Source organism: Cornus florida, unplaced genomic scaffold (genome assembly GCF_030987335.1).
Source record: "Cornus florida cultivar Cherokee Brave unplaced genomic scaffold, ASM3098733v1 CherokeeBrave_3.0.0_Hap2_Chr05, whole genome shotgun sequence".
Taxonomy (NCBI): domain Eukaryota; kingdom Viridiplantae; phylum Streptophyta; class Magnoliopsida; order Cornales; family Cornaceae; genus Cornus; species Cornus florida.
In genome coordinates this window covers 3521967-3531269 of record NW_026775575.1, presented here as the reverse complement: position 1 = coordinate 3531269, position 9303 = coordinate 3521967, and the positions used below count along the sequence as shown (strand labels likewise).

At 37.8% G+C, this 9303-nt stretch overlaps 1 pseudogene; it reads right to left on the bottom strand.

The window, feature by feature from the left end:
• Window positions 1–8263: 8263 nt before the first annotated feature.
• On the bottom strand, window positions 8264–8362 carry LOC132310758 (small nucleolar RNA R71; annotated as a pseudogene).
• Between the last annotated feature and the right edge of the window lie 941 nt (window positions 8363–9303).

The following is a 9303-nucleotide window of genomic DNA, read 5'->3' as shown; positions in this document are numbered from 1 at the left end:
ATACCTTGGACAGCGGGTTTGGTGCATATCATACTTATGTTACCATGCTCTATGTGTTTATATGCTTCTTGATAACATGTTGTGCTTTGATAACATGTTTATGTTCTTATGTGGTATATATAGTATGTAATTTGTTTAAGCATGATTTTAATCCCTATGTAAAGAGCATGACATGTGATGTATGCTAGAGTAGAATTATATATGCATGACTGTGTTGCATATTTGGCATGACATGGGATTGGTTATTAAGGCACGAGTTGGGGTTGATGGTGATTATAGTCACAGTCTCGTGGTGGTATAGGTTGTTGTGTACCTAGCATTGGTTTTTGGGGTAGGTGGATGGTCACCTTTTGTTTAGGCTCTCGTGAGGTGATTCATTTGGCGTTGCCGTAGTGCTGGATTTGTTGGTTTTGAGCCACGATAAGGTTATGGGCCTCTTAGGATCCTTGATTGTTCGGGATGATTCCTCTGGGATTGCAATTTTCATGGGCAGGTACGTTCTGGGCGGGTGTATGGCACTGTCATGCTACCATACTGGCTAGCTATAAGTGCAGTTTGGATGGAGTCAGTGTTGGTTTTGTTTTGATAGGCGTTGTCCTTATGATCGATGATGATGATGGTTGTTTTGGGGGTTGGTCATAGTGATTGATTTGGTTATTGTTGGTATGGCTATAGTTGCCATTTTCTTTGAGTTCTCCTAGCGTGATGACGCTTTTGGGATCAAGTCAATTGATTGATGTTTGGATAGAGAGAACATCGCACTGTTAGTGTCACTTGTAGTGTCACCTTTACATTCAGAGATGGATTATTAGAGTCTTACCATTGTGGTAAGGGCTCACGTATGTTTTGAGACAGGTTATTATTGCATTGGTTTTTAGAGTCTGTTTATGGCTAGGATTGGTCTTTCCTTTTACCTAGACACTCTAAGACATGATGTCCATAGGGTTCATTGTTGCATCATTTTTATCTTATGCAGTTTCATTTACTATCATGTTAGTAGTAAGATTTATGTTATTGTGATGCGTGAGTAGGTGGAGGTCTATCCACATTTGCCTTCTTGTTGTGTGGCATTAGCATGCCTTCTTTATATACTTAGAGATGCCATGTTGTTACTGTATTTTAGTGACATGATTTTGTGCTTACGTGGAGACGTGCTACACGTACCCTTGATTTTATCTATATGAGTAGATTTACTTTCTTGGTAGTTGCATTTTCTTATTATTTGCATGACTTCCATGTTTAGTTTTTCCCTTTTGTTTCCCCTCGGTCGCACGTAGTTTGTATGTGGGTTTCCGTAAGGGTTTCGTTGTGAGATTCCTTGTAGAGGAGTTGTCACATTTGTTTTGTCTTGGGCTGTCCACTTCCCTAAGGTAGGAAGGATGCTCTATTTCGTGTTTGTCATATCGACACTTATAGGATTTCTTCTCTTTTCTTGGTTCAAGTAAGGGACTTCATAAGGAGTGAGTCTCTTCTCTTCGTTGCGTTGTGTACAGCTTTGGGGTTGGCTGGTCTGTAAGGACCACTATCGTTGTCTTCAGTCCTTGGTGAGGATTTGATGGATTTTGGTCGACTTACTTCCATGTAGGGGGTGAAGTCTTTGACCTTGTTGTCTTTCATTTCAGAGATGAAGTCATGGCGTTGTCTTTCTTAGGACTGGTGGTTCATTTCCTTTGTGTCTTCCCTTGGGGAGTTTTACCGTGGTTGTTGACGGAGTTGTGGGGCTCAGAGTGAGTTGATTGGTGTGAGATCATTTTTACAGGGACTTATGTCCATATCATTGAGGAATTGTTTGATTTGTGAGGTGAGTTTGATGCTCTTTTGAGGATGTCTTTTGGAGACTTGCTTTGGTTTTGGAGATCTAGATGTGGTTGACTCTCAGGAGAATTTTTGGAGGACCGATGTTGGATATGGCTTGTTTGTGGAGTTTTCTCATCCTAGCTATGGCTAGGCGTAGTTTTGAGGAATCGTAGTTCAGATGATTGGTTATGGATCGAAATTGAGGAATTTTGATTAAGCTTGGTGTTGCCAAACATGATTTTGAGAGACTCATTTTGTGACCTCGTTCGTTGAGATTATGATATGTGTGCCACTTGGTGGACTTGTATTTCGAGGATTTAGTTATCCATGATAGAGATGTGAATCAAATGTCTGATTACAGTGTAGTCTTGTAGTTGATCTGTTTCAGGGAGAAATGAAGGACATTCGATGAAATGTCGTGTTGTGAGGTTTGTTTTGATTTTTGTAGGCGTTGATTTGCTTATCAGGCTTTGGATTCTTGATTGATGTTGTTAATAGGAGTATTTTGAGACATTAGAGTTGTTGGTTTTGTTATATTGAGGATTTGAGGCCTTAAGCATAATGGTGCCTATGACATTGTTGTCAGAGTTCGGGATTGACCAGGATAGTCTAGAACGTCCTTGTACCATATTCCAACTCTCACAGATGCCTGGTTTCCACATTGCTTTTGGCTATGATCATTTGTGACATTGATGTCACATGTATCGAGAGTTTCATGGGTAGACTTGGTGGGGGGCAGGTTATGAATTAGTGCCTTATACTATCATGCTACCATATAAAGTTGTGTGTTGTGGGCGAGTGCTAGTTGCCGTCGATGCTACCTTACTGACGAGTAAGTGTGGGCGGGTACTAGGTGCTATCATTGTTGCCACACATTTGAGTACGTCATGGGCGGGTCCTGGTCATTATTCGTACTGCCATGTAGTCTTTGTTTGGTACCTTGATTTGATACGTGGTTATCTTAGAGCTCTTTTGGTAATTATTTTTGGATCGGTATGATGGTTCATCTGGAGGGATGCTTACGGTTATTGTTTTCCATTCTTTTGTCTGACCTTAGGTTCTGTGTGTGAGTTTTGACTTGTCGTGTGGCCATGTTGTCACTTTTCCTCTGAGAGGTTGTCTTGTCATGAGCACATGGGTGCAAATGACACTGGTTTGTGGATTTCCTTTTAGTTTTGAGGTTGCTGGTGTAGCGTGTTATGTGGGATACTCAAAGATGTACTCCGTAGTTATCCGGGTTTTGCCTTTTTTTTTTGTTGGGGTAGGATTTCGGGGATGAAATCCCTTTAAGGTGGGAAGGTTGTAACGACCTGGTCTTTTTCCTTCCTTTCTTTTTCTTAGATTTTCACGGATATTTTTTTTCATTGATCTTTTTCCTTCCTGGGTTCTGTTCTTCGTCGCTTGGTGTCATCTCGAGTGCTCTGGAGTGAGTTCTGAAACTCTTTTCCTTGGATTGACAACTTCCTTTAAGGACCGAGTCAATTCCACATTTTATTGTTTTTCGACACTATTTACTTTTCGTCTTTTTCCCTATTTCGTCATTTTCCCTATTTTGTCATTTCCCCGTTTGTCACTTTGTTAGCATAACCTAACTTCTTGTGTTCAAAGTTGGTTTTTGACTTCACATATCTTCATTCTAAATGGTTTCCACGAAATTCGTATCTTTACTTTTGTAAGAAAGTACTCTGGTTGCTCCCGGTGTCCGTAGGGGCATGGATGCATAGTTTTTCAGAATATTTTGAGGATATTTTATTTCAGGGGTTTTTAAGAAAATATTTTTGGAAGATATTTTCATTCTGAGCCATTAGTGCAGTTTTCACTTTTTGGAGGGGCCATTGCGCAATTAACGAAAGTTATTGCTAAATACCTTGTTTTGAACTTGGATCCTCGTACAGGATTCATTTTCACTTTTCGTCGCATCGCATACTCTTTAAATTTCCTTCTGGTTGTTTTTCTCCAGTTTCAGGGTTTCCGGCACCGGTTGCCGCCGAACTTATTTGGGGCATAACTTTCTGCTCGGGACTCAGTTTTCAACGTCGTTTCTTCCGTTGTTCATATTTCTCATTTTGAATCTTTTTAATTCATAGAGTTTTGCCGTTTGAGCGTGTTTACTCAAATTCTACTTTTTCGGACCCGGCGGCACTCGTTTGGGGCACTTTTTGAGATTTTCTATAAATAAAGTGACTTAAGAGAAAATATCAAATTTCTCTCTCTTTCTCTCCCCTCTCTTGGCTGGCCATCCATGGCAGCTATGGCTGCCGGTCTTCTTTCTTCTTTTCCAGCCACTTCCCTTTTGTAAAAAGGTGTAGTGTCTTAGTGTTTATTGCTTGACGACGCGCATCTTTCACCCTTATTAGAACCCGTTTTTGGCCAATATTTGAGTTCGGGTTTGAGGCCAAGTTAGGATTTTGGTAGGTACTCTTTGGAGTTTATTATTCACGGCGTTGTCCCCGACAAAACCCTGAAGTATCGTCGGATTCGAAGCCGTTTCATTTTGGTGGCCTTTGAGATTTTCATCTCAAATTGAGGTAGGGGATGTTTTAGGATTTTGTATGTGTTGTATTGAGTGTTCTCCATGATTATACAACTTATTTGCATGCTTTATATCAAATCTAGAAAAAATAGTATTATTTATTTCTTTGTATAAGATTTAATTTTCAAGGATGTATATAGTCTAGAATTGAGTTGTGGCATGATGATAAATTATGTTTTAATATTTTTGTTAACATATATTAAATTGGAATTATTTGAATAAGAATTGCACTTTTTATTTAATATTTATCTTTTGTGAAAGATTAAATTCCATGGCCGTACCTTGCATGAAATAAACTTTTGATGTTCTTTTAAATTAAGTCTTGGCATGTCCTTTAACATACTTTAATTTGATAACAACTGGATAAGTATGAAAATCTAGAGATTTTAATTAAAATGATTAATTAAAATTCATTTATTGGTTCCACAGGCCTAATTAAGTTTTTAACTTGATAATTGTGATGACTAGGGCTTGTATACTAGCATATGTTAATTTGGGACCATTTGATATTGTTTTAGAATTTAGGGATTTGATTATCATGATTTGATTAAATTCCATTTTGTTATTCAAATGGCCTAATAAAGTTTTTGAATTGGTACATGTAGTGATCAAGTTATGTTGTATAACATGTGTTAATTAGGGACCATTTGTTTGGGATTTGAAACCAAGGGAAATTAATTAGTTATTTGATTAATTTCCGTTTCTATTGCATTATTGATTAAATCATGAATTTAACATTGATAATATATTTGAAGCATGATTTTAGACTTTTAATGGATGCATTAGTTTATGTTTTAATGTTGAAATAAATTGTGATAGCGTGTAATGAATCGCGCTTTGAAGATTCGACATTGTCATCTTATAGTAGTTGTGGATTTAAAGCATGTATTGTATGGTTTCAACTTACTTGTTCTTCATTTTCAGGCACTTATCCCGAAAATAAGCTAACTCAGCCAAATAAGAGCTTAATTGAAGCAATTCTGGGATTAATCAAAGAAAGGAGCCAAGTGGAAGCAAAAGGAAGAAAAAGGTGGAAATCAACATCTTCGATCAATCTCAGATTGAAGTTCGATCGATCCAACATGATCGATCTCAGAACTTCAAGATGGATCAGAGCCATGATGACATTTTCAGAGATCTCAAAAGTTCGATCGATCCAACACCATTCTTCAATCGATCGAACTGTTTTGTCCTTATCCAAATGATTGATCTTATCTAGTTGTACCACCTTACCAACCACTTTTGTCCTTTTGCCAAAAATATCTTCAAAATATCTCAGATTTTTCTTTATCCAAAAAGCACCACCAATGAAGATCGATCCAGCCTAAGTTCGATAGATCTCAGCCATGTTTGATCGATCCAAGTCCAAGGTTCGATCAGTCGAACTTCCTCTAGTGCGAAAAAGTTAAATTTCCAGCTCATTGAAAGTTGTCCTTTACCCAATCATTAGGGAATATTGTGTGCACGACCTAAGCTCATTTTGGGTGTCATTTGACCTACCTATATAAGGATAAGGATTGCTTTTTACAAGAGAGAGCGAATATCATATCATATCATCTCTTGGAAAGCAAGCTTAGAGGAGGAGGAGGCTAAAGACACAAAGGGGGGAGTTCTTCATCAACAAGGAGCAGATTTCTTCCATGGAGTAAGCCCTTGAGGGTTGGAGCAACATCACCATGAGTGGCTAGACATCCTCTTGGGCTAGAGTTAGCCCCAAGCATGCTTTCTATATCTTGATCTTGTGTATTATTAAGGGATTAGTGTTGTAATGCATGTTTTGACACTTTGATATATATAGATCTTGATTGTTCAATGATTTATGTGGTTAAATGCTTTCAATTAATCATTTCATTCTATCCATATGTCTATATATGTTAGAATAGATGTTCATGTGCTTGTCTCTAGATTTTGTTTTATTGATGCATGTCTAGGTGTATTGATGCTATAGATTTAGAGATTGTCAAAACATAGTGCTTAATGGAATGCTCTTGTGATTTTCTTGATGGTTTATACTTATTCCTTGATGGATTGTGCCTCTCCCTTAGTTTATTTTCATGCTAGTAGTGTAGATGTAGTGTAGTTGTAGTGTAGTGTTAAATGGGAGGACAATCCATGCTTGTTGTTTGATGATCCATGCTTTTGAATGCAAGTAGCATATGTCTCTAACCTTGTGTTGTATTTGGATTGTGAACTTAATGAAAGTATTAATGACTTGTTTTGATCTATTGTGCTTTCACATGTTTTTAGACAATATATGCTTCATTGTTTAGATATATTGTGCCTTTCACATGATGTTTAGACAATACATGCTTAACTAGTCATCCTTGCTTGTTGAATCAACCAAACACACACACACACCAATATTACAACACACCATTTTCCCTCATTAGTCACTTGTCAATGGTATAGAAATGCATTGCTTGGTGGTGATTTCTAAACCCCAAGACTCTTCTCTCTCTTATTTGCTCTTAGTTGCATTATTTTGTTATCACTTAGTTTAATTTAGTTGCTCTCTAGTCTAATCAACCAACCAACCAATTGTTTGATCACTCAACCTATTAGCCCTAATAATGATTCCATAACCTTGTTCGACCCTCACAATCCCTTGAGACAATCCCTACTTGCCCTAGCTATATTTATAGTGAAAGGTAGTAGTGGCTTCTATAAATGTAAAACTTGGCCCTCGCCTTAATGCACACTCTCTTAAGCTTGATGGTGTAGGACGGCGAAAACACCAGTCAGTTTTTGGCGCCATTGCCGAGGACTAGGCAACGTTGTATTTGTGGAATTCATTAGGAATTAGTACTCTTTTGATCATGTCTTTACTTTGTTTTTATTTTTCTTTTGATTACTTATTGTGTTTATTGATCTTTGACAAGGAGCATTGAGCTAGGATCCAAGCAAAGGAACATCCAAGCAAAGGAGTTAAGTAAGTAAGGAAAAAAGCTAAAAATTTAAAAAATTGCTAAGTTAAGCTTTAAATTTGGAGCTGAAGTGCTAAAGGACCTTTGTGAGACTTTCTTTACTCAATCCCTTAGACAAATCGTGAGCTCGTGTGGAGGCATTCTTATTTATTCTTTGCATCATTGTTGTTAAAGCATGGGAGTATGAATTAAGTGTTTGTGGAAGAAGTCTAATTGCATTGTTGTGAAGGCATAGTGTTTGTCATTCTTTGTGCTTGTTGTGTTTTGTATTGTGCATGCATGGACGTCATTAATTAAGACCCACTCTTGTCCCTTTGGATTTACATCTTGAATCCATCGTTAGAAATCCTAAGGGAAGAGGAAGTTCAAATAGAACCAATCTATCAATGGATGACCATAATGATGATCATGTTGAGGACCTTGGTCACATAAACCAACAAGGTATCCTTCATCCAAATGTGCATCATGAGAACATATAAGTACCATTAGGCATGCCTAGGCCATACATTCACCAACCACCACAACAACAAAGCCAAGCTCCATATGGAATGCCAAGGTCAATGTATGCTCCACAACCTCCCATCATCAATCAAGGAATTCAAAACCAAGGTGTTCATGTTGCACCTCAAGTAGCTAATCCACCTTTTGCTTTAAGAGACCATTATGTGCCTAATGAGTATAATGCACCTACATACATCCAATTGCCTCCATTTAGAGCATATCATTATGAAATTAAGCCATAAACCATTCAAAAGCTTCTTAATTATCATAGACTTCCAAGTGAAGAACCTTACAAGCATTTGGATGAGTTTCTTGAAGTATGTTCCACCGTAAAATATACGGACATGCTGGAAGAGGTCTTAAGATTCAAACTTTTTCCATTCACCTTAAAAGACAAGGCAAAGTATTGGTTTAACAATCTTAGGCCTTTTTCAATCACTTCTTGGGTAGAAATGCAACAAGAGTTCTTGAAGAAGTATTATCCGGTTTCAAAAACCAATGCTATGAGAACTTCAATTAGAGAATTTACACATGGGGATGGAGAAGCGTTTCATGAGGCATGGGAATGCTTCAATGAGTTGGTTAGGAAGTGTCCACATCATGACATGCCTAAATGGTAATTAGTTTAATATTTCTTTGAGAGCTTATCGGACAATTACAAAGGCATGATTGATGCTTCCATGGGTGGCTCATACATTGATAGGCATGAGGATGACGTGTGGCGTCTTTATGAGAGCATGAGTGAAAATTCTTTGCATAGAACATTATCATCCAAGAATGGTAGAAATTTACAAGGTAGGAAGAGTGTTGGCTTACATCAAGTCGACCATTCAAATGAAATAGCCGCCAAAATGAAGTCTTTATCTCAAAGGTTTGATCAATTTTTGATTAACCAAAACTCGGTGAACCAAGTATCTTCCTTCTCTAACCATTCTCATTATACATCAAATGAAACATGTATGACTTGTTCTAGTGTTCTTCATTCTGCTTCTCATTGTCCTCACGGACAAGTGCGAAATGAACCTAATGAACAAGTCAATGCAGCTTTTGTGAACCAAGGGGACAATCCTTATGGTACTCATTATAATCCAAGTTGGAGGAATCATTCGAATTTCTCTTGGAAAAACCAAGGAGAGGGCTCAAACCCTTCCCAAGGCAGTTTTCAAGGGAAGTACATTCCACCTCCACTTCAAAACCAAGGATCCCAAGGTTATAGACCTTATCAATCACAAGGGAATCAATTTACTAATTCTCATTTTCCCAACTAATCTTATTCCCAAGGAAATACTAGAAGTCTCGCCTTTGAAGAAAAAGTTTTAAATGCTTTGGGCACTTTAGAGGCTAACACACAATTGCTCCATTCTCACTCTCAATCTATTACGAAGCTAGAAACCTAAGTAAGGCAAATAGCAAGCACTCTGAATGCAAGAGAGAAAGGAAAAATGCCTATTAATGTCCCACCTAAGCAACAATGTGTTGTTGAAACCCATTCTTCATCGGAAGGCCACACCATTGAACATGTTAATGCGGTGACTACCTTGTGGAGTG